Source organism: Schistocerca cancellata, chromosome 7 (assembly GCF_023864275.1).
Source record: "Schistocerca cancellata isolate TAMUIC-IGC-003103 chromosome 7, iqSchCanc2.1, whole genome shotgun sequence".
Lineage (NCBI taxonomy): Eukaryota > Metazoa > Arthropoda > Insecta > Orthoptera > Acrididae > Schistocerca > Schistocerca cancellata.
Window position 1 is genome coordinate 341,658,165 of NC_064632.1, and position 24,952 is coordinate 341,683,116.

Genomic DNA, 24,952 nt, shown 5'->3' on the forward strand with positions numbered 1-24,952 from the left:
GTTGACGACTGGACGTTATAAACGCTAATCTTCTCCTCCTGCTCCAGTTCAAATACTCTGGAAGCTATCGAGATCTCAGTTTTCTGCGGATTCCGAAATAGATTAAGAGGGCCCGGGCAGGTTGTAATACCTGTTTTAAATGAGGTAAAATGTATTCATATGAAAGGTACCTTTTATCAGAAACTATTGGGAATAAAAATGTGTAAAAAATGTGGCTTGTAGGCTGCACATTTATTATCACTTCAACATAAGGATTTCTAGAAATATTCATTAGTTTTAAGATAATACTTATTTTTGTAAAAAGTGGACATCAAAATAAGAAACTACATTTTTCTACATACGTATGGCACTAATTTCTTTGAGATATACAAACTAGGAAAGTCCCTGTGGTAAAGTATGCACAATAACCAGATTAGCGTTTCCTGTAATTTGAATAAATTCTCTGAAAAATTACACTTTAATTTTACAAAGTACAGTTTGTGGGAAACAGCCATTAAAGTTGTCAGTGTATTCCAGCTCCGTAAAATGGGTTGTCTGCATCTTCTTCCATCTCATCGTGCAGTGTCCTTTTTCCTGCTCGTCTGCGTCGTTGTCTTGCCCTTGTTTCAAGGTCTCTAATAGCCCTTAGCGATGCCATAACTCTATCTAATTTAACATTTGTTTCACTGTGAAACGACCAACAGTTTGTAGCAGCATTTTCAGAACTTCACACCTTGCAACGTTTTCTTTACCGAACGTTGCCACTCTCTTGGTAATTCTGGCCCATTTTCTGCTGTTGATGGACTCTTTACAACTCTAGCTACGGCCATGAAGACATTTATTCACTAGTCTTACACCTGGCAAATCTTTGAAAGTTTCTTTCAAGACTTCCACAGTGCAAAAGGTATAGCTTGTTTCTGAATAAGTTCTCACCATTTTGCTGTGCTTTGTTGTACTTGCACCATGAATCACTTCCTACAGGGCGTAGGTCATGAATCGGTTTATCGTATGTTGAAACAAGTGAAACAGAAGTTCTCCTACAGCTTTCCTCATATCTTCTACGCTACTACCATTTTGCGTGTTGGCCATGCCATGATAATTTGGAATTTTATCTGTGATATATTTTGTGAGTCTATTCTTACCATCTAATCATGTGTCATCTTCCAATTTTTACCCTTGAAAAGAGTTTTCAGTCGTCATAGCTTCGTATCCGTCCGTACATGACCTGTGCACTCCAGTTTAGTGATAGTTGCATTTTCTCCATATGGCATCTCTTCTCCAACTGCTGAAAGCTTTTGAATACCCACCCCTTAAATAATTGACCAATCTTACTTACAGCTGTTCAGATACTTGGCAAATGGTCACGCCCACACAGTGTTTTGTTTAAATAACTGAATAAACCAGAAATAAGGCATATATATATATATATATATATATATATATATATATATATAAAAATACAGGGTTATTACAAATGATTGAAGCGATTTCACAGCTCTACAATAACTTTATTATTTGAGATATTTTCACAATGCTTTGCACACACATACAAAAATTCAAAAAGTTTTTTTAGGCATTCACAAATGTTCGATATGTGCTCCTTTAGTGATTCGGCAGACATCAAGCCGATAATCAAGTTCCTCCCACACTTGGCGCAGCATGTCCCCATCAATGAGTTCGAAAGCATCGTTGATGCGAGCTCGCAGTTCTGGCACGTTTCTTGGTAGAGGAGGTTTAAACACTGAATCTTTCACATAACCCCACAGAAAGAAATCGCATGGGGTTAAGTCGGGAGAGCGTGGAGGCCATGACATGAATTGCTGATCATGATCTCCACCACGACCGATCCATCGGTTTTCCAATCTCCTGTTTAAGAAATGCCAAACATCATGGTGGAAGTGCGGTGGAGCACCATCCTGTTGAAAGATGGAGTCGGCGCTGTCGGTCTCCAGTTGTGGCATGAGCCAATTTTCCGCGGGCTACACGTGAAACTTGCCCGCACGCGTTCAACCGTTTCTTCGCTCACTGCAGGCCGACCCGTTGATTTCCCCTTACAGAGGCATCCAGAAGCTTTAAACTGCGCATACCATCGCCGAATGGAGTTAGCAGTTGGTGGATCTTAGTTGAACTTCGTCCTGAAGTGTCGTTGCACTGTTATGACTGACTGATGTGAGTGCATTTCAAGCACGACATACGCTTTCTCGGCTCCTGTCGCCATTTTGTCTCACTGCGCTCTCGAGCGCTCTGGCGGCAGAATCCTGAAATGCGGCTTCAGCCGAACAAAACTTTATGAGTTTTTCTACGCATCTGTAGTGTGTCGTGACCATATGTCAATGAATGGAGCTACAGAGAATTTATGAAATCGCTTCAATCATTTGTAATAGCCCTATATATATATATATAAGTTTTGAAAATATTGCTACAAACTGTTAGTTGTTTCACAGTGAAACAAATGTTAAATTATATATAACAGGAAAGAGGAAATTCCGTGGATTAACATTAGTGGAAGAAAAATTGAAAATTTCAGGGTTTCAATTGGCATGGAGCCCCTGGAAGCAAATGTTGTGCTATTTCCTTTTAAAAGGTAACGAACTCTTGTCAGTCCGACTCTAAATAATCTCGTTGTCAATGCGTGGTTAAATCGTAATCTTCCTTGACAGTAAGGCCTTCATTACGAGTAATTGCGAGTAACCTGCCTTCCAGTACCAAAGAAGCCACATGTTTCCCACGGTTTCAAAAATAACTATTGTAAAGGTTTACCGCTTGAAGTAATGTTAGGTCTCATTACATTGACAATTATCACTTTGGATTCGTCTAATTGCAACTGCCTACAACCAATTTTTCGTGCCGCACGTTTTTCGCCTTTATTATTTGAAAGGTATCGTCAGTGGCCTTAAATATATAAAATTTGTATTTATACTAATTTATTTATTTTGTTTTACGTATTGGATACTTTACATTGAGGTTATAAACACTTCAGCCACTTTGTGATTGTCAGTGATTTAATAATAGTTTAAATTTCTGCTTAAAATTTTCATAGATGCTGCCCAGCATGTGTTCATGTTTCGTTTCTAGAGCTGTTCTTCTGCTGCTTACTGCCGTTAGAGATGTCATTGGCATAGCAGTAGAAAATGAATATTCAGAAATGGTTCAAATGGCTCTCAGTACTATAGGACTTAACTTCTGAGGTCATCAGTGCCCTAGAACTTAGAAATACTTAAACCTAACTAACCTAAAGACATCACACACATCCATGCCCGAGGCAGGATTCGAACCTGCGACCGTAGCGGTCGCGCGGTTCCAGACTGTAGTGCCTAGAACCGCTTGGTCACTCCACTGGTCAATGAATATTCTTTTACTTCATGTTATGTTTTCGCTGTTGTTGCCAACTGGTCAGTGTTATTGCCAATTGTTGAATGTGTGTTAGTGATGTCTATTGTGTGTGTGTTTGTGTGTGTGTGTGTGTGTGTGTGTGTGTGTGTGTGTGTGTGTTTGTGAATTAATATTTGTTGTGTGTTTGAGTGTTTGTGTGTTTTTTTTTAATTTTTAACACACACACACACACACACAATATAAAAGAGGACGCATTTGAAGCTTCTTTGACTAGGCACCACGAAATGTAAAGGATCATACTGCAAATTATAGCAACGTCGTCAACCAATGATTTTGAGTCTGCGAAATGTAGATTTCAACTGTACGTGGATCGCTTTTTTATATTATACTAGCGAACCGGGCAATGAAACGCCATTTGTAAATATGTATTGAAACTGGATATTCGTCCTAATCCCCTTCTCGCTTCTCTTTCTATCCATATCCTTTTCCCGCCTCTTTAATTTGCGAACGGGTAGGATTACAAAGTTTCGGGCGAATTATAGTCCGTAATAATATTCCACTCATAAACCGTAAATACAATTTTCCTGTCTTCTACTAAAGCTGACTGCGAGGAAGAATACAGCACATTGTTATGTATACAATTTTTGTTTAAAATTAAACATAAGGAGAATGAATACAGTTTATGGGAGAAACAGTTTGTCTAATAGTTTAATTGCCCGGCCATCGTAGTTAGCAGTAACGGCGAGAAAGAAAAGCACCGCCAAACCACACATTTTCACAGCATTTTATTTCTCGCAGTCCGTTTTAACGGACAACATGTACACTGTTGTTTAAAACATATATATAGCCATTGTTGATCTGATTGCTCATGAGAGTATCGTTTAAGACTGAAGGAAAACGGACAAGAGCTTTTCGAATTTTTTGCTAGCAACGTTTCCCGTTTATATATAGCCTGCGTCCGTCCGCATGTTCGTTAGAGCATCGTTCAAAAATTTGAAGCAATTCGGTCAAGAACATTTCTGAAATTTTTGGCAACGACGTTAAACCACGTCATGTCTTTATTTCTTTCAGTTTCTGTGATTCACTAATGCAACAGTAAATTTTGCAAACAGTAGTGTGCCAGAGTTGAGATTAGGTGACATCAGAGCCGACAAATAAGAACAGTGTATTTTCGCGGCTCTCTTACAGTCAACGTCCTCACATGATTATAACGGAAAACGACCCACCTACATTTAGGTAAACATTTTGTCTGAAAATATTCCTTCAAGTATTCTTGGGACACAACAGCTCCGTAACAGACCCATATATCAAAGTTCAGATCAAAAATAATTCAGTTGGCGAAAAGAGAAAGAGGCCCATATATTTTATTTTCTGAAAAATCGTGATGTGTATGCATTTCGAGCAAAGCTATCATGTTCCTCAATTTAGGTACAATTTCGGAAATTGCAACACTTCCGAACTTTGCAAGAGTGATAAAACATAGATTAGCCGGAAGAAGTCATCATTTGGAAACAAAAGACTTTCTCATATGCTTCAAAATTGCAGTGTTGATACCATTGCTTGGGTGTGGCCACCATTCTGCAATGGTTACACTAAACGCAACACTTAACAATTCGTATTCAATCTGCATTTTGGTAGAAATCGTACGCTTTTGCCGGTTATAGTTCTTTTTTGCATTGCGGATATTCTAGGAATCTGTGTAGTTGTATTTGAGATGGGGCAAGATTTTTAATGCTCGATGTTCAGAAGATCAGTATTTTCCTGTCTGCGTACGTCGTATGCTAAGATTTTTTTGTGTCACTCTTGCATTTGCTTATCGTGAAGTGGCTGTGTAAACGAGTCACTATGTGCTTCAGCAACTACTTCACATCCTGCTAACCGCAACACACACAGCACTAGCCTAACATAGCTTCACAGTCTTGTCTATACACAAACAGCGACTCTGTATGACGTCAGCAGCAGCTTCTAGGCGACCGATTAAAACCTTGAACTTAACGCCCAACCAGTAACAGGCAGACTGCGCACAGCTCTAGGAGTTTGCTGGAAGTTAAAATCTGCTCTTCTTTTTCTGCTGCCCTGTACATGATGTCATTGTACCTCATAGCACATCTCCGCAAATCGTCGGTGACCTCGACTGTTGCTGTCATTTTTCACTTAACAATGGCTTGTGATTCATGCGAAGGCAATGCGGCGCAGTTCATCACATTACGCGGCTGCGGCCGGTGCACAATTTTTACAGCCTTGCATTCCTGCGCGAGCACTTAAAAAGCCTGCGTCAGGACAGGCCGTCGAGATATGCAGGCAAACCGTAATAAACTGTCGCGGCCACCAGCAGACAATGGGTGACGCATTTCAGGTCGCCGCTGCTGTACCGGGGCGGAGAGCTCACTTCCAGGTGACAGTGTCCGCTGGCAGGCTCTTTCATACGACGTCTTCATGCCGTGAACGTTCACAGCGTCTGTTTCTCTGCACACACGTACTATTGAAATATAAGTGCTTCCTGTAGTTCTATAAATTCAAAATTCCGTCTGTGCTGATGTCGCTTATCAAAAGCGAAAACAAAATTGGCAGTTAATATTTTCCCGTGATCTCACTATCATAGGAACTATATTAGTTTCCACAAGTGAAGGAAAATACACTACTAGCCATTAAAATTGCTACACCAAGAAGAAATGCAGATGATAAACGGGTATTCATTGGACAAATATATTATAATAGAACTGACGTGTGATTACATTTTCACGCAATTTAGGTGCATAGATCCTGAGAAATCAGTACCCAGAACTACCAGCTCTGGCCGTAATAACGGCCTTGATACGCCTGGGCATTGAGTCAAACAGAGCTTGGATGGCGTGTACAGGTACAGCTGCCCATGCAGCTTCAGCACGATACCACAGTAGTGACTGGCGTATTGTGACGAGCCAGTTGCTCGGCCACCATTCACCAGACGTTTTCAGTTGGTGAGAGATCTGGAGAATGTGCTGGCCGGGGCAGCAGTCGAACATTTTCTGTATCCAGAAAGGCCCGTACAGGACCTGCAACATGCGGTCGTGCATTATCCTGCTGAAATGTAGGGTTTCGCAGGGATCGAATGAAGGGTAGAGACACGGGTCGTAACACATCTGAAATGTAACATCCACTGTTCAAAGTGCCGTCAATGCGAAGAGGTGACCGAGACGTGTAACCAATGGCACCCCATACCATCACGCCGGGTGAGACGCTAGTATGGCGATGACGAATACACGCTTCCAATGTGCGTTCACAGCGATGTCGCCAAACACGGATGCGACCATCATGATGCTGTAAACAGAGCCTGGATTCATCCGAAAAAATGACGTTTTGCCATTCGTGCACCCGGGTTCGTCGTTGAGTACTCCTTCGCAGGCGCTCCTGTCTGTGATGCAGCGTCAATGGTAACCGCAGCCATGGTCTTCGAGCTGATAGTCCATGCTGCTGCAAACGTCGTCGAACTGCTCGTGCAGATGGTTGTTGTCTTGCAAACGTCCCCATCTGTTGACTCAGGTATCGAGACGTGGCTGCACGATCCGTTACAGCCATGCGGATAAGATGCCTGTCATCTCGACTGCTAGTGATAAGAGGCCGTTGGGATCCAACACGGCGTTCTGTATTACCCTCCTGCACCCACCGATTCCATATTCTGCTAACAGTCATCTCTGGATCTCGACTAACGCGAGCAGCAATGTCGCGATACGGTGAACCGCGATCGCGATGGGCTACAATCCGTCCTTTATCAAGTTGGAAACGTGATGGTACGCATTTCTCCTCCTTACACGAGGCATCACAACAACGTTTCACCAGGCAACGCCGGTCAAGTGCTGTTTGCGTATGAGAAATCGGTTGGAAACTATCCTCATGTCAGCACGTTGTAGGTGTCGCCACCGGCGCCAACCTTGTGTGAACGCTCTGAAAAGCTAATAATTTGCATATCACAGCATCTTCTTCCTGTCGGTTAAATTTCGCGTCTGTAGCACATCTTCGTGGTGTAGCAATTTTAATGGCCAGTAGTGTATATACTGATCAACCAGAACCTACCTAATGGCCGATATGTCCACCTTTGGCACGTATAACAGTGGCGACGCGTCGTGGTGTGGAAGCAGTGAGGCCTTGGTAGTTCGCTGGATGCAGTTGGTACATCTGCACATACAAGTCATTAACTCCCGTAAATTACGGGCAGGGGGGCGATGAGCTCTGACACCACGTTCAATCACATCCCAGATGAGTTCGATCAGGTTCAGATCTGGCGAGTTGAGGGGGCAGAACGTCAATTGGAACTCATCACTGTGGCCCTCGAACCATGCCATCTACTCCTGACATTGTGGCATGGCGCATTATCTTTTTGCAAAATGACATTGCCATCGGGAAACATGGTCGTCATGAGGGGGTGTACATGGCCTGCGACCAGTGTACGACACTCCTTGATCCTCATGATGTATTGCACATGCTGCACTGGACCCATGGATGCACACGTGAATGTTCCCCAGACCATAATGGAGCCGACGCCAGCTTGTCTCCGTCCCGCAGGACAGGTGTTAAGGAGCTGTTCCCTTGGAAGACGATGGATTCGCGCCGTCCCATCGGCAGCCATTGCGCCTACGTCCAGTGTCTATAGTCAAGTGCCCATTTCAGTCATAGTTGCCAACGTCGTGCTGATAACATTGGCACATGCATGGGTCGTCGGCTGCGGAGGCCCATAGTCAGGAGTGTTCAGACGCACTTTTACTCTGCCCAGCATTAAAATCTGATATTAGCTCCACCACAGTTCACCGCCTGTCCTATGATACCAGTCTGTTCAGCCTACCACGATGGATATCTGTAACGATGGGTCGCAGCCCAACTCCACGACGTTTAGACATTGTTTCACCTTGGTTTCGCCACGCTTTGAAGATACTCACCACAGCACCTCTTCGAACACCCGACGAGTCGTGCAGTTTCCGAAATGCACGTGCCGAATCTGCGGGTTATCACAGTCTGCCCACGGTCAAACTCAGATACTACATGCACCGTGTGTGTGTCTAGCATTCATTCTTCGCCAGGTGACGCTGCTATCTCCTGAATGGGTTTGTATCGATGGTAGGTCAGTGGCCATAATGTTTGGCCGATCAGTATACAAGGTGTTACAAAAAGGTACGGCCAAACTTTCAGGAAACATTCCTCACACACAAATAAAGAAAAGATGTTATGTGGACATGTGTCCGGAAACGCTTAATTTCCATGTTAGAGCTCATTTTAGCTTCGTCAGTATGTAATGAACTTCCACGATTCACCGCCAGTAGGCCCAATTGAAGGCAGGTAATGTTGACTTCGGTGCTTGTGTTGACATGCGACTCGTTGCTCTACACTATTAGCATCAAGCACATCAGTACGTAGCATCAACAGGTTAGTGTTCATCACGAACGTGGTTTTGCAGTCAGTGCAATATTTACAAATGCGGAGTTGGCAGATGCCCATTTGATGTATGGATTAGCACGGGGCAATAGCCGTGGCGCAGTACGTTTGTATCGAGACAGATTTCCAGAACGAAGGTGTCCCGACAGGAAGACGTTCGAAGCAATTGATCGACGTCTTAGGGAGCACGGAACATTCCAGCCTATGACTCGCGACTGGGGAAGACCTAGAACGACGAGGACACCTGCAATGCACGAGGCAATTCTTCGTGCAGTTGACGAGAACCCTAATGTCAGCGTCAGAGAAGTTGCTGCTGTACAAGGTAACGTTGACCACGTCATTGTATGGAGAGTGCTACGGGAGAACCAGTTGTTTCCGTAACATGTACAGCGTGTGCAGGCACTATCAGCAGCTGATTGGCCTCCACGGGTACACTTCTGCGAATGGTTCATCCAACAATGTGTCAATCCTCATTTCAGTGCAAATGTTCTATTTACGGATGAGGCTTCATTCCAACGTGATCAAATTGTAAATTTTCACAATCAACATGTGTGGGCTGACGAGAATCAGCACGCAATTGTGCAATCACGTCATCAACACATATTTTCAGTGAACGTTTGGGCAGGCATTGTTGGTGATGTCTTGATTGGGCCCCATGTTCTTCCATCTACGCTCATTGGAGCACGTTGTCATGATGTCATACGGGAAACTCTACCTGTGCTGCTAGAACATGTGCCTTTACAAGTACGACACAACATGTGGTTCATGCGCGATGGACCTCCTGCACATTTCAGTCGAAGTGTTCGTACGCTTCTCAACAACAGATTCGGTGACCGGTGGATTGGTAGAGGCGGACCAATTCCATGGCCTCCACGCTCTCCTGACCTCAACCGTCTTGACTTTCATTTATGGGGGCATTTGAAAGTTCTTGTCTACGCAACCCCAGTACCAAATGTAGAGACTCTTTGTGCTCGTATTGTGGAAGGCTGTGATACAATACGCCATTCTCCAGGGCTGCATCAGCGCATCAGGAATTCAAATGGCTCTGAGCACTATGGGACTTAACATCTATGGCCATCAGTCCCCTAGAACTTAGAACTACTTAAACCTAACTAACCTAAGGACATCACACAACACCCAGTCATCACGAGGCAGAGAAAGTCCGTGACCCCGCCGGGAATCGAACCCGGGCATCAGGGATTCCATGCGACGGAGGGTGGATGCATGTAACCTCGCTAACGGAGGACATTTTGAACATTTCCTTTAACAAAGTGTTTGAAGTCACGCTGGTACATTCTGTTGCTGTGTGTTTCCATTCCATGATTAATGTGATTTGAAGAGAAGTAATAAAATGAGCTCTAACATGGAATGTAAGCGTTTCCGGACACATGTCAACATAACATATTTTCTTTATTTGTGTGTGAGTAATGTTTCCTGAAAGTTTGGCCATACCTTTTTGTAACACCCTGTATAATAGGGTGAACATTAATAAAACCGACAAACTGCAGCGACGGATTCCTGACTGGAAATTGAGGACAAAAGGGTGTTCTGAACATATGCCCGGAAATGCAGCGTTGCCATGTTAGATTTGCACTGACAAATGACAGTTCCTCTGACGACGAGTGTTCCTTGTGTGTTGCTGGCTATGTGACTGACGCAGCGCATTGTAAACAGCAGAATGGTTCGGTATTCATTTTGGGAACAAACCGAGATGGTGTTTGTCTACGGCCAAGCAGATGGAAACTGTTGAGAGGCAGCACTTCTATGCGAAAAGAAGTACTCTAACAGACACCAACAACGTCACACATCATTTCCAACGCTTTTTGGCCGTTTGTGCGAAATTGGATCCTTTTAGACTTACGATCGTGTAGGGAGGCGGCGGACTGTACGTGCACCAGATTTGGAGGGCCGGGTTGTACAGGATATTGAGGCGAACCCTAGTACAAGATCCAGGCAAGTGGCCTACCTACATGATTTAAGTCAAAGTACGATTATGTGTATCCTGCATACACACCGCTACTATACCTATCACCTGCAATCCCATGGAGACCGCTTTGAACGTCTGTTGCGACGTAGCTCTGTACTATGTTCCCGTAACTAGTTTCGCCTGTCCACATTTTGATGCACTTTTGTTGAAGTTTACATAAGTTTTTGGCTCTTTACTTCCCCTTCTGGCGAAATATTCTTGGTATGGTGGTGTCCTTCCGCAAGAAACAATGTTAGAAACAACCTGTTTAAACGTAACTATTCTTCACAACGATCGAACATAATGTAAACAAACATTTATGCCCTAGTAGCTGTAGTAATTATATTTTACTTCCTTCGAAACTTTGCACTGGAATTACGTGAAATGGTTTCGGTTCTTTAGCTGACTCAACAATCGTGTGTAAATCTTGCTTAACAAAGGCCACGCTTGCCCTTCCTAATTTCTAGCCGGCCGGTGTGGCCAAGTGGTTAAAGGCGCTACAGTCTGGAACCGCGTGACCGCTACGGTCGCAGGTTCGAATCCTGCCTCGGGCATGGATGTGTGTGATGTCCTTAGGTTAGTTAGGTTTAAGTAGTTCTAAGTTCTAGGGGACTGATGACCTTAGAAGTTAAGTCCCATAGTGGTCAGAGCCATTTGAACCTAATTTCTATATAATTGGAAAAACTTTTGTGTTATATCTTCAGGCCATCCCAGTCTACATGGAGGAGAGGACGCCTTGACGCATGGCACTTGGAAGTCCATTGCGAAGTATTGCTTGGCATAAACACCATGTACCATCTAGTAATGAATGTTTGAAACATTTTCTCCGCGATCTAACATTTGGAACAAGTTAGGGACGTGCAACAGAATACAGGGTGTACATTAAATTCGGGATCACTTTCCATTATTTATTGCACAAGAACCAAACATTGTACAAATATCATACACATGTCATTTTGAAGAGAAACCCTGAAAGTTTTTTTAATGTATACTGCCACAGCGTAATTTGGTAATTCGCTGATAATCAGCGCTAGTCGCAGACATGGGGAGTTGAGATGCGGAGCGAGCTTTCTGTGTGTTGGAGCTCGACAAAACCAAGTGTGCTGCAGCTCTTCAACGAATGTTTAGAACCAAGTACGCTAAGAAGCTACCAACAAGGAAGGCCATTTACCAATGGCATAACAAATTCGTTACGATGCTTTGCTTGTGCCCGGCAAAAAGAAGCGGACGTCCCAGTGTGAGTGAAGTGAATGTGGAGCGCGAACGAGAGACATTCATAAGGAGTCAAAAGAAATCCGTGCGTCGTGCATACCGTCAACTCGAAATGGCTCCAGTGACAGTGTGGAAAATCCTGCGACAGAAGCTGTCTGTGAAACTATTCAAGTGGTTTAAACGGCTCTGAGCACTATGGGACTTAACATCTTACGTCATCAGTCCCCTAGAACTTAGAACTACTTAAACCTAACTAACCTAAGGACATCACACACATCCATGCCCGAAGCAGGATTCGAGCCTGCGACCGTAGCGGTCGCGCGATTCCAGACTGAAGCGCCTAGAACCGGTCGGCCACTCTGAAACTATTCAAATTAGCTAGTGCAGAAGCTCAATGACGACGACAAAGACAAACGTTTTGAGTTTTGTTCGCAGTTGCAACAATTGAATGAGGATGGGGATGGCATTGTTGATCGCTTAATTTTCAGCTACCAAGCCACTTTTCACACTAACGGGAAAGTGAACAGTCATAATAGTCGAATGCATCCACACGAATGCATTGAATTTGAGCGTGATTCCCCAAAAGGAAATGTTTTTATGCCTTGTCACGTCGAAAACTATACTTCTTCGCCGAAAGCACTGTCACTGGATATTCCTACTTGGGCTTGTTGCAGCAACGGCTGATGCCTCAAATGCAATCGGACTCTTCGTCCGTCTTTCAGCAGGATGGGGCTCCACCCCATTTTCATCGTGGAGTTCGTGGGTGCCTGAACACGGCCTGCCGCGTCGATGGATCGGCCGTGCTACAGAAGGGAACAGCTGTTTCATGAAATGGCCTCCCCAATTACCAGATCTCACTCCGTGTGACTTTTTTCTGTGGGGACACATTGAAGATCTGGTGTATGTACCGCCTCTACATCGTGATGTAGCAGAGCTCTGGGAGAGAATACTCAGTCGACGATGCCATGCTGGGACAGGTATGGCAAGAATTCGATTACTATATTGACGTCTGCCAGGTCACTCATCGTTCGCATATCGAGTGTTCGTAAAAAAAATTTTCTCTTCAAAATGCAATATGTAGGAAATCTGTACAATTTTTAGTTCTTGTGCAATAAATAAGCGAAAGTGTTCGCGGACTGTACAGAGAACACAATAGCACTGACAATGCGTTTAAAAAATGCACTTATAAGGTTTTCTTTTTTCCGTTTTTCAAACGTTTAGCAACGTGTGGACTGTTGTAATGATGGGTGAAAAATGTCGTGCTCAGTAAAAATGTGTTTTATTCAAAAATTAAATCGCGCTTTATTAGGACTCGCGTTATTTGATGCCTCAGCTAAGTAGGCTTCCGTTCTTGCGAAGCACCCAATGTGAATGGGTTCTTCGAGGCTGCAGCACGCTCGCGAATTTCTGAGAAGGTAAGAGAAGCGCCGGCCTTCTCGTGTTGGGACCGGCCAGACGAGGCAGCCGACACGCGGTCTGCCCTCGCCGCCTGGGGATGTGGCGGGCGGGGCTGGCCGGGTGTCGGTATTTTTAGAACCCCTGCCACGGACGGCTGCCCGTCACCGTCACCCACCCTGCGCGCTCCTCTCTGCCTTCTGGCTTGCACGGAAACATCCCACGCTTGTGGAGCTGCAGCTTCTGGCTCCTCTCAACGAAATTCCTCCAAAGTATCCAATGTCTGTGACCGGGATGCCGCATTGGTTGACTCTCTGGGCTCCAATTCGAGGGAAGGGGTCTCCATCCCTCGGCGTGATTGAAGTTCTGCGCGGCTTCCCTAGACTACTGTTGTTGTCTTCAGTCCGAACACAGGTTTGATGCTCTTCACACTAGTCTACCACGTCCAAGTCTAATAATAAGTGCTACAACCTACATCCACCAGAAAGCGTAGCTTTCGGCCTTCCCACACACTTCCCTCCAGTACCAAATGAATTGCCCCTTGATGTCTCAGGATGTGTTACATCAACCTATCCCTACGTCCGAGTGTAATCTTCCCTTTTGAGTCAAGTAGTGTCATAAAGGTCTCTCCTCCCCAGTTTGATTCAGTACCTCTTCATTCAGCATTTTGCTACCTACGTTTTATTTTCGTACAAGGCTATATCCTCACGGGAAAGACTTTTAGAGAAGACATCTTAACAATTAAATTTATATTAGATGCAGATGTACCTACGTTTAGATTTTGACATTTAAATCGAGCCCCTGTACAGTACTTCGGTGGAATCCACAACTCCTATGGATACATTTATATTTTTTTAGTCACTTCGTGCAGGTTTGCAGATCCACGGGTTCATGTGATATCGGGGTGGTTTCAGCAACAAACACAAACAATGAGTAATGTTTAATATTATTATTATTTATTAGTTTTGTCTGCTAAGGACCATATGAAATAACATGTCTTCTTTCATTTCTCCTTTCTTTCTTTCCAGTAGTTTTTCATGCCGTCCCTATGCTTTTCTTTCTTGTGGCCATGCTGCGCCTGTCTCTTCTTTGTTTCCTCTTGCATGCCCTTGGAACGTTGCACTGAACTTTTTGTGCTATTTCTTCCGCCGTTATTCCCATTTCCCTCAGGTCTGCTTTAACTTACTCGATCCGAGTCATTAACATTTTTGTGTTTCCACCAGAGAAGTTAAAAATTCTTTTTGTTATCCTTTTTTCGTCTAGCCATTTTAGGTGTCCGTGGACTAAAAGCCCTTCTCTTTCTCATTGTGTCTGATATTGGTCCTATTTCTTCATAAATTTCTTTATTACGCCTCAATTTCCATTTCCAATTCTCATGTTTTGGTCCCAAGACTTTCCTGTTTATTTTTCTTCCCTTCCTTCCTATTTCACCTAACTGTTTGGTTGTATTTATCGAAAGCCACCCTGAACCATAAAGACATTCTGCTCTAGTGACACTGTTGTAATGCCAGAGCTTTTCATTTTTGGAAGTAGATTTCTTTTTATACAGGTCTTTGGTTAGTTGAAAAGTCACCTCCACTTTATACGTAGTTTCCAAGTTAGCTTCTTCGTCCAAAGCATTTGGTTGTATTATTTAATCTAGATATTTAAATTGTATAGTCTCTTTTTATTTTTCGAGAATCAGTTGCCATGTATCTCGATGCCTTCTTCGCATCTGTCATGTACGCTTTTCTTTTTTTTCAGAGGATGTACGTAGGCTTCTCTGTCTCTTCTATAAGAGTTGCTGCATTGTTGTATTGTCTGTAGATTCAGCCGAGATGGAAAGATCGTCTGCAAAAGCCAGTCTATCAAAATTCAAATTATCCTTATATTTCTTCTTCTTATTTTCCTCCATACCTTTCCTGGTACACAGCTGAATAGCAGTGGGGACAATCCACCTCCTTGTCTTACCACAGTTCTGAACTTAAAAGCAGTGGAGGTTTCACTAAAAATTTAATTTTGCATTTTGTATTTGTGAGTGTGTTTTTATGGTTGCCACTGTTTTGTTCTCAGCTCCAAATTGTTTTAAGGTTTTGAATAATATTTCTCTATCAATTGAATCATATGCTTTTTTGAAGGCTAAAAATATTATATAAATGCTTTTGGATTCTATTCTTCTAGACATTATTATAAATTTCAGATTATTAATATTATAAGCCTTCAGCACAAAATAGAAATAGGTCTGTGTTCCACTTCAGTATAGCCATCACACTGATACTTAGAAGACGAGTATACGCAGTGTCTACTGAAGCTGTTATACCAAACCACCGCCTGTTGCTCCCGCCAATTTGCCACTAACTGCCGTAATTGACTGAAAAACTCCCGTCTTCAAATGAGACAGCTTTGCTTTGTCATAGTGGCTCGCGCCGTCACTCGTATGGCGCCAGTCAGGCCCCACGTCAGCATTACAGAGTGTCTTTAGCACCAAATTATCGTTTATACAATTTTAAATGTCACTGAAGGGCAATTTTCCCCATGATTCAGTGGATCAAAACAGAATTCGAAGTCTCTCACACTTTGCCAGTTCTGCTCGCACGTAAATCGTGTTTGGAATATAGTGATTGAGCAGGGTTGACACAGGAGTAGAAGAGCTAAAAACTTGCAGAAACAGAAAGGGCTCTAAACTCTGTTAAAATGAAAATTGAGCACAGTGTGGTTAATACGCATATCAGATGATTGCGTCTGATTTGTCGATTACATATTTGAACTTAGATTTTGTTAAGGCAAAGCATTTCGAAAGTTATTGATGCATTAGCGGTGTTGACCTATCAGCAACAAATAATCTTGAGCTAATAACAAGCATCAAAACGGATACAGGGATTAGTGAACAAAGGGTTGTCGTAGCGAGACTGCATAACGTAGCGCCCAAATCTTCAAAAACTAAACGAAAACTGTACCCATTCAAAAAAGCAGATAAAAATTCACTTGACGCCATCCTGAGAGACAATCTCCACTCCTTCCAAATTAATAATGCAATTGCGGATCAGATGTGGCTTCAATTCAAGTTAATAATATCCACAGCAATTGAGAGATTTATACCAAGTAAATTAACAGACGACGGAGCTGATCCCCTTGGTATACAGAACAGGTCAGAACACTGTTGCAGAAACTACGAAAAGAAGCATGCCAAATTCAAACGAACACAAAATCCCCAAGATTGACGATCTTTTACAGAAGCTCGAAATTTAGCGTGGACTTCAATGCCAGATGCTTATAATAGTTTTCCACAGCGAAACATCTCGAAACATGGCAGAAAATCCAAAGAGATTCTAGTCGTATTTAAAGTATGCTAGCGTGATTCCAATGGATATATTATCAAAAAATTGTTCAAATGGCTCTGAGCACTATGGGATTTAACACCTGAGGTCATCAGTCCCCTAGAACTTAGAACTACTTAAACCTAACTAACCTAAGGACATCACACACTTCCATGCCCGAGACAGGATTCGAACCTGCGAGACTAGCGGCCACGCGGTTCCAGACTGAAGCGCCTAGAACCGCACGGCCACACCGGCCGGCGATATATTATCGATGACAGTGCTGCTAAAGCAGTTACTAAACATAGCCTTCCGAAATTCCTTCATCATAGAAGACAAAGTAAATTTTCCAGAATTCGAATCAAGAACAGCTGCCTCAGTGAGTAACTTAGGAGCAGATGTCCTCGGAATAATGAAGGCAACTTAAATCACGTAATAAAAGTACTCCGTTCCAGACGGTAACCCAGTTCGGTTCTTTTCAGAATATGCTGATGCAATAGCTCCATACTTAACAATCGTGTATAACTGCACGCGTGACAAATGATCCATACTCAAAGACTGGAAAGTTGCACAGCTCGCATCAATATTCAAGAAAGGCAATAGGTGTAATCCACTAAATTACAGGCCGTCGATAAACAGCAGAATTTTGGAAGAAATATTGTGTTCTAACATTATGAATTACCTCGAAAAGAACGGTCTATTGACACACAGTCAACACGGATTTAAAATACATCGTTCTTGTGAAACACAATTAGCTCTTTACTCACACGAACTGTGATTCCGTATTTCATCTACATCTACATCTATACTCCGCAAGCCACCTGACGGTGTGTGGCGGAGGGTACCTTGAGTACCTCTATCGGTTCTCCCTTCTATTCCAGTCTCGTATTGTTCGTGGAAAGAAGGACTGTCGGTATGCCTCTGTGCGTGCTCTAATCTCTCTGATTTTATCCTCATGGTCTCTTCGCGAGATTTACGTAGGAGGGAGCAATATACTGCTTAACTCCTCGGTGAAGGTATGTTCCCGAAACTTCAACAAAAGTCCGTACCCAGCTACTGAGCGTCTCTCATGCAGAGTCTTCCACTGGAGTTTATCTATCATCTCCGTAACGTTTTCACGATTTCTAAATGATCCTGTAACGAAGCGCGCTGCTCTCCGTTGGATCTTCTCTATCTCTTCTATCAACCCTATCTGGTACGGATCCCACACTGCTGCGCAGTACAGTGGGCGAACAAGCGTACTGTAACCTACTTCCTTTGTTTTCGGATTACATTTCCTTAGGATTCTTCCAGTGAATCTCAGTCTGGCATCTGCTTTACCGACGATCAACATTATATGATCATTCCATTTTAAATCACTCCTAATGCGTACTCCCAGATAATTTGTGGAATTAACTGCTTCCAGTTGCTGCCCTGCTATTTTGTAGCTAAATCGTAAGGGATCTTTCTTTCTATGTATTCACAGCACATTACACTCGTCTACATTGAGATTCAATTGCCATTCCCTGCACCATGCGTCACTTCGCTACAGATCCTCCTGCATTTCAGTGCAATTTTCCATTGTTACAACCTCTCGATATACCACAGCATCATCCGCAAAAAGCCTCAGTGAACTTCCGATGTCATCCACTAGGTCATTTAAGTATATTGTGAATAGCAAAGGTCGTACGACACTCCCCTGCGGCACACCTGAAATCACTCTTACTTCGGAAGGCTTCTCTCCATTGAGAATGACATGCTGCTCTGTTATCTAGGAACTCTTCAGTCCAATCACACAATTGGTCTGATAGTCCATATGCTCTTACTTTGTTCATTAAACGACTGTGGGGAACTGTATCGAACGCCTTGCGGAAGTCAAGAAACACGGCATCTACCTGGGAACCCATGTCTATGGCCCTCTGAGTCTCGTGGACGAATAGCGCGAGCTGGGTTTCACACGATCGTCTTTTTCGAAACCCATGCTGATTCCTACCGAGTAGATTTCTAGTCTCCAGGAAAGTTATTATACTCGAACATAATACGTGTTCCAAAATTCTGCAACTGATAGACGTTAGAGATATAGGTCTATAGTTCTGCACATCTGTTCGACGTCCCTTCTTCAAAACGGGGATGACCTGTGCCCTTTTCCAATCCTTTGGAACGCTACGCTCTTCTAGAGACCTACGGTACACCGCTGCAAGAAGGGGGGCAAGTTCCTTCGCCTGTACTCTGTGTAAAATCGAACTGGTATCCCATCAGGTCCAGCGGCCTTTCCTCTTTTGAGCGATTTTAATTGTTTCTCTATCCCTCTGTCGTCTATTTCGATATCTACCATTTTGTCATCTGTGCGACAATCTAGAGAAGGAACTACAGTGCAGTCTTTCTCTGTGAAACAGCTTTGGAAAAAGACATTTAGTATTTCGGCCTTTAGTCTGTCATCCTCTGTTTCAGTACCATTTTGGTCACAGAGTGTCTGGAAAAAAATGGTTCAAATGGCTCTGAGCACTATGGGACTTACCATCTGTGGTCATCAGTCCCCTAGAACTTAGAACTATTTAAACCTAACTAACCTAAGGACATCACACATATCCATGCCCGAGGCAGGATTCGAACCTGCGACCGTAGCAGTCGCGCGGTTCTGGACTGAGCGCCTAGAACCGCTAGAACACCGCGGCCGGCCAGAGTGTCTGGAGATTTTGTTTTAATCCACCTACCGCTTTGGCATGAGACCAAAATTTCTTAGGATTTTCTGCCAATTATTTCTAGATTTCCAGAAGGCTTTTGACTCTGAATCTCACAAACGGCTTTTAATCAAATTGCGTGCTTATGGAGCATCGTCTCAGCTATGCGAATAGATTCGTGATTTCCTATCAGAGAGGTAACAGTTCGTAGTAATTGAAGAAAAGTCATCGAGTAAAACAGAAGTGGTTTCTGGCGTCCGCCAAGGTAGAGTTATAGGCCCTCTGTTGCTCATTGTCTATAAAAACGGTTTAGGGGACAGTCTTGGCGCCACTCTTAAGTTGTTTGCAGATGATGCTGTCGTTTATCGTCTGGTAAATTCATCAAAAGATCAAACAAATTGAAAACGATTTAGAAAAGATACCTGGATGGTGCGAAAATTGGCAATTGACCCTCAATAATGAAAAGTGTGTCGTCATCCATATGAGTGCTAAAAGGTATCTGTTAAACTTCAGAGAGACGATACATCAATCAAAAAACAGTGAAGTCAACTAAATACATAGGAATTACAATTACGAACAGCTTAAATAGGAAAGAACACGTAGAAAGTGTTGTGGGGAAGGCGAACCAAAGACTGCGTTTCATTGGCAGAACACTTAGAAAATCCAACAGATCTACTAAGGAGACTGCCTACACTATGCTTGTGCGTCCTTTTTTAAGGTACTGCTGCGCTGTATGTGATCCTTACCAGACAGGATTAACGTAGTTCACCGAGAAAGTTCAAAGAAGGGCAGCACGTTCTGTATTATCGAGAACTGGGGAGAGAGTGTCACGGACATGATTCAGGATTGGGGATGAACATCATTAAAACAAAGGCGTTTTTCGTTGTGACAGGATCGTCTCACGAAATTTCAGTCACCAATCTTCTCCGAAAGCGAAAATATTTTGTTGAGGCCGAGGTTACATAGGGAGACACGATCATCATAATAAAATGAGGGAGATCAAAGCTCGCACAGAGCGCTGTTCGAGAGTGGAATAACAGAGAATTATTGTGAAGGTGGTTCGATGAATCCTCTGCCAGGCTCTTAAGTATGATTGGCAGAATATCCATGTAAATGTAAATTAGCGAATATCAATTAAGACACCGTGTTTTAGTATTTTAAACATAGCTGCGCAACAGCAACGGTTCCACATAATAAGACTAAAAACAGCCGACCAGTTGCAATGGATAAAGTAATCTTTACCTAGGTTTCGACTGATTTAAATCTATCTTCTTCAGAAGGCGGCAGTATTACATTAATATGGGATGATGTATCGTCGTCATTTTTACAAATATCTGCATAAATCCATTAGTCCAAATTAAAATATAGCCCTGTAAATAGGGTTTGTCATGTAAATAAAATTTAGTTCATGGATGTTGCAGAGCTCACAAGCTCGCTTGGTAAAGATTACTTTATCCATTGCAACTGGTCGGCTGTTTTTAGTCTTAACACCGTGTTTTATTAGGTTGGTGCATAATTTCGTAACGTTTTTTTCCACAAGTTTAATAAACACAATAGATGAATCTTCTGCCAGGCTCTTAAGTGCGATTGGCAGAATATCCATGTAAATGTAGATCTTTAATTAGCGAATATCAGTTAAGACACCGTGTTTTATTAGGTTGGTGCATAAGTTCGTAGCGTTTTTCCGCAAGTTTTATAAACACAATAAATACACATAACAGAAATTTTAGTCATCAACATCAATAATATTTTCTCCATCATTACTTACAACAGTCTGCCAATGCTGGGGTAAGCTTTTGCTGCCGCGACTGTAGAAATACCGTAGTTTTGAAACGAAGAGGTCGTTGAGCCATGTTTGGAGCGCATTTTTATCCGTACAGGAATGTCCTTAATGGTTGTTTGATAGAGAACGGAAAAAATGAAAATATGAGGACGCATGTTCGTGCGAATAAGGTGGGTGCAGAATAACATCCCAATCCAACTCCTGTGCAGCGTCTTTCTTCAGTCTGGCAGAATGCGGACGGGCGTTATCGCGGAGTAGCACCACTTCACGCAGTCTTCCTGGTCGTTGTTCTTGGACTGCGTCTGCAAGACGTATTAGTTGTTGACAATAAATGTCAGCAGTGATAGTTACACCTCGGGAAGCAATTAGTAGTAAACCACACCGTACCTGTTCCACCAGATGCGTAACATTTTGTGGGTGCGCGCATGTCTTTGTACGGGGAGTTGTTTGGACTCAACCGTTCCTTTGTTTTCCTTATGTTAGCGTAAACACACGATTTCTTGTCACAAGTAACGATGCAGGGTCTAAGGCGCTGCAGTCATGGACTGTGCCTGATCCCGGCGGAGGTTCGAGTCCTCCCTCGGGCATGGGTGTGTGTGTTTGTCCTTAGGATAATTTAGGTTAAGTAGTGTGTAAGCTTAGGGAATGATGACCTTAGCAGTTAAGTCCCATACAATTTCACACTCACTGCAACATTTTTGAACGATGCAGGAGAGGACTGGTAGTTGTTAGCGAGCCTATTGACGACCAGCAAGCACAGATGCACTAGGGCCACTCGCTGATTGTTGAGATTTTGGGTTAGACCATGCGGTACCCGTATACCCGATTTTTGAACCTCTCCAGTTGCATGCAAATGTCGCACGATGGTGGAGTGATCACAGTTCATCACACTTGCCAGTTCTGGAGTATATTGACTTGGATCATTGTGGATTTATGCGTTTTAGTGGCAATTGACCCTGAATAAGGAAAAGTGTGAAGTAATTCACATGAGTTTTGAAGTTATTCACATGAGTACTAAAAGAAATCAGCTAAATTTCGATTACGCGATAAGTCACACAAATCTGAAGGCTGTAAATTCAACTAAATACTTAGGGATTACAATTACAAATAATCTAAATTGGAACGATCACATAGACAATATTGTCGGTAGAGCAAACCAAAGACTGCGATTCATTGGCAGAACACTTAGAATGTGCAAGAGGTCTACTAAAGAGACTGCTTATACCACGCTTGTCCGCCCTATTCTGGAGTATTGCTGTGCGGTGTGAGATCCGCGTCAGGTGGGACTGACGGATGACATCGAAAAAATACAAAGGAGGGTAGCTCGTTTCGTATTATCGCAAAATAGGGGAGATAGTGTCACAGACATGATACGTGAATTGGAGTGGCAGTCATTAAAACAAAGGCGTTTTTCGTTGCGACTGGATCTTCTCACGAAATTTCAATCACCAGTTTCCTCCTCCGATTGTGAAAAAATTCTGTTGCCACCTGCATACATAGGGAGAAATGATCATCACGATAAAACAAGAGAAATCAGGGCTCGCACAGAAAAATTTAAGTGCTCGTTTTTCCAGCGTGCCGTTCGAGAATGTCTGAGTCTGTTTAGGTTACACGAACATCCTCAGACAATGTGTCCGGCGTTACAAATGAAACGGTAGAGAGACAGGAAGGTGGTTCATTGAACCCTCTTCCAGGCACTTTATTGTGAATAGCAGAGTAACCACGTAGATGCAGATGTAGATGGAAATGATCTTCATCAAACGCCGTAAGTCTTCCTGCCCATGGAGAATCACTAAGGTCAAAACGATCCTTCTTAAAACGAGAAAATCATTTTCTTGCCTTGCTCTGTTCAGTGGCATTATCGCCGAACATGGCACAAATATTTCTGGCTGTCTCTGCTTCAGTCACCCTTCTATTGAACCTAAACGTAAGAAGACGTCAGAAATACTCCGATTTCTCCACTTGGCAATCCATTTTCTATCATCCACAGCTCCAGTCACTATCTCCAAATGACAGAAAGACAATACCTAAAATAAAATAGCAACAGTAAACTACAAATAAAAAATGACAATAGATAAATAAACCCATAGCAACCGGAATATCAACGTGCAAAACAAAAACGCTACGAACGCATGCACCAGTCTAACAAAAGCACTCCGTCTTCAGGCCACAAGTGGCCCATCGGGACCATCCGACCGCCGTGTCATCCTCAGATGAGGATGCTGATAGGAGGGGCGTGTGGTCAGCACACCGCTCTCCCGGTCGTTATGATGGTTTTCTTTGACCGGAGCCGCTACTATTCGGTCGAGTAGCTCCTCAATTGGCATCACGAGGCTGAGTGCACCCCGAAGAATGGCAACAGCACATGGTGGCTGGATGGTCACCCATCCAAGTGCCGGCCACGCCCGACAGCGCTTAACTTCGGTAATCTCACGGGAACCGGTGTATCCACTGCGGCAAGGCCGTTGCCACCAGTCTAACAGGTTAAACAAATTACTTATGCCGAGATACTCTGACGTCGGTCTCCAGCTGTGATACCTCAAGTGGTTCAGAATATTTCTGAGAGAACGTGTGTGCTGTGTTCTCGTATCATTTGCCATGGAATTAGTTCATGTTAGCTGTCACCCACAATATCTATTGTGCGAATTAGAGGCGGCTCTAATTTCCAGTATTTGATAGTAACTTGGGGAATAATATCTAAAAATGAAACCAAATGTGAACACTTGAAACACGTGGTGGGGGCTGATTAACTAAATATAAGTGTTATTCGATATCAATAACAGCCACGGTAAGGCCTAACCTAACATCTTTGCGTTTAAAGTAAACATAGGTAATAAGAGCGCCGTGGAAAGGGACGAGCGCTAGTCATCAAAAGACTTTTATTGTTTGAGCTGCATACTAAGGCGCGAGCGTTCTTGACCGTGAAGGGTCCAGTGTGCGTGCGTGACCTTGGCGAGGCGGCGCAGCCGTGGTTGTAATCAGTCGGCGAGCTTCCGGTAATTTGACGCCAGCACTCCGCTTTGTTAGAGCCGACTTTGCCACGCGTGACGTACAGCCCCTTCCGCCCCCACAAACGCTCCTTCCTGTACAAGTCTTCCCCAGCCCCACCAGCACCTCCGCACGAAGTCCCTGCTATCACGCCTGCTCGCCTCGAACTGTCAGCAGAAAGTAGTCTGCAGCTGCTTCGTGCATAATAAAGGCTTCTCCCGCGCCACTTCTTCCGCTTCCGAATGTGCTGCAGTCAGTGGGCTTTGAGCAAAAGTTTCATGTGGTATGTTTAACGTGCAACTGAACTCGCCGAAATACCAGGAAAGAACTTGTAACAAAGCATTTTAATCATATCGCACTCGCATTTGCGAAAGAGAGTGCGATCACATTGGATGCCAAACGAAATGTGTGTCTGGAATGAGGATATATTGGCACGGAGTATAACATTACAGTAGTATGTTTAACTTCTCGCAGATGGCATCTCCAGACTCTAAAAATATCTTTATTTACTTACTATTGCTTACAATTTCGACACCTGCTACCTACCACCTGGAGTCGTACACGGTCCAGGCACATTAATGTGACCATCACCTGTGTTAGACGTCAACGTACAATAACCACTAACAGGGGGCAAGAGGCAGCACTAGCAGTGGAGGGTGTATAGCGTCGGGGGACGCGGAAAACAGTGCAGTAATTGTCCTCGTGCAGAAACGGAGCGATTTATCTGACGTCCAAAAGGGCCCGATTATAGGCGGTTAAAGTATACCGTGCATGGCAAAATGGCACTATCCAGAACGGGCGAAGAAACAACAGTTGTGCGCCAAGGACCATAGATGACCGCTTAACGATAGGTGCGGAGTTGCCTACGGGCGAACAGACGTGCAACTGTTGAGCAACTGACCGCCCAGATGAACGCAGGGGCTATCAGCAGTGT

At 43.5% G+C, this 24,952-nt stretch overlaps 1 protein-coding gene and 1 pseudogene across 1 annotated transcript in view; one reads left to right on the forward strand and one right to left on the reverse strand.

Moving 5' to 3' along the window:
* The window catches only part of LOC126092552 (leucine repeat adapter protein 25-like), a 232,921-nt gene that overhangs the window by 151,876 nt on the left and 56,093 nt on the right, over window positions 1–24,952 (forward strand). The gene's annotated exons all lie outside the window — the stretch shown is intronic.
* Window positions 23,384–23,500, reverse strand: LOC126093767 (5S ribosomal RNA; annotated as a pseudogene).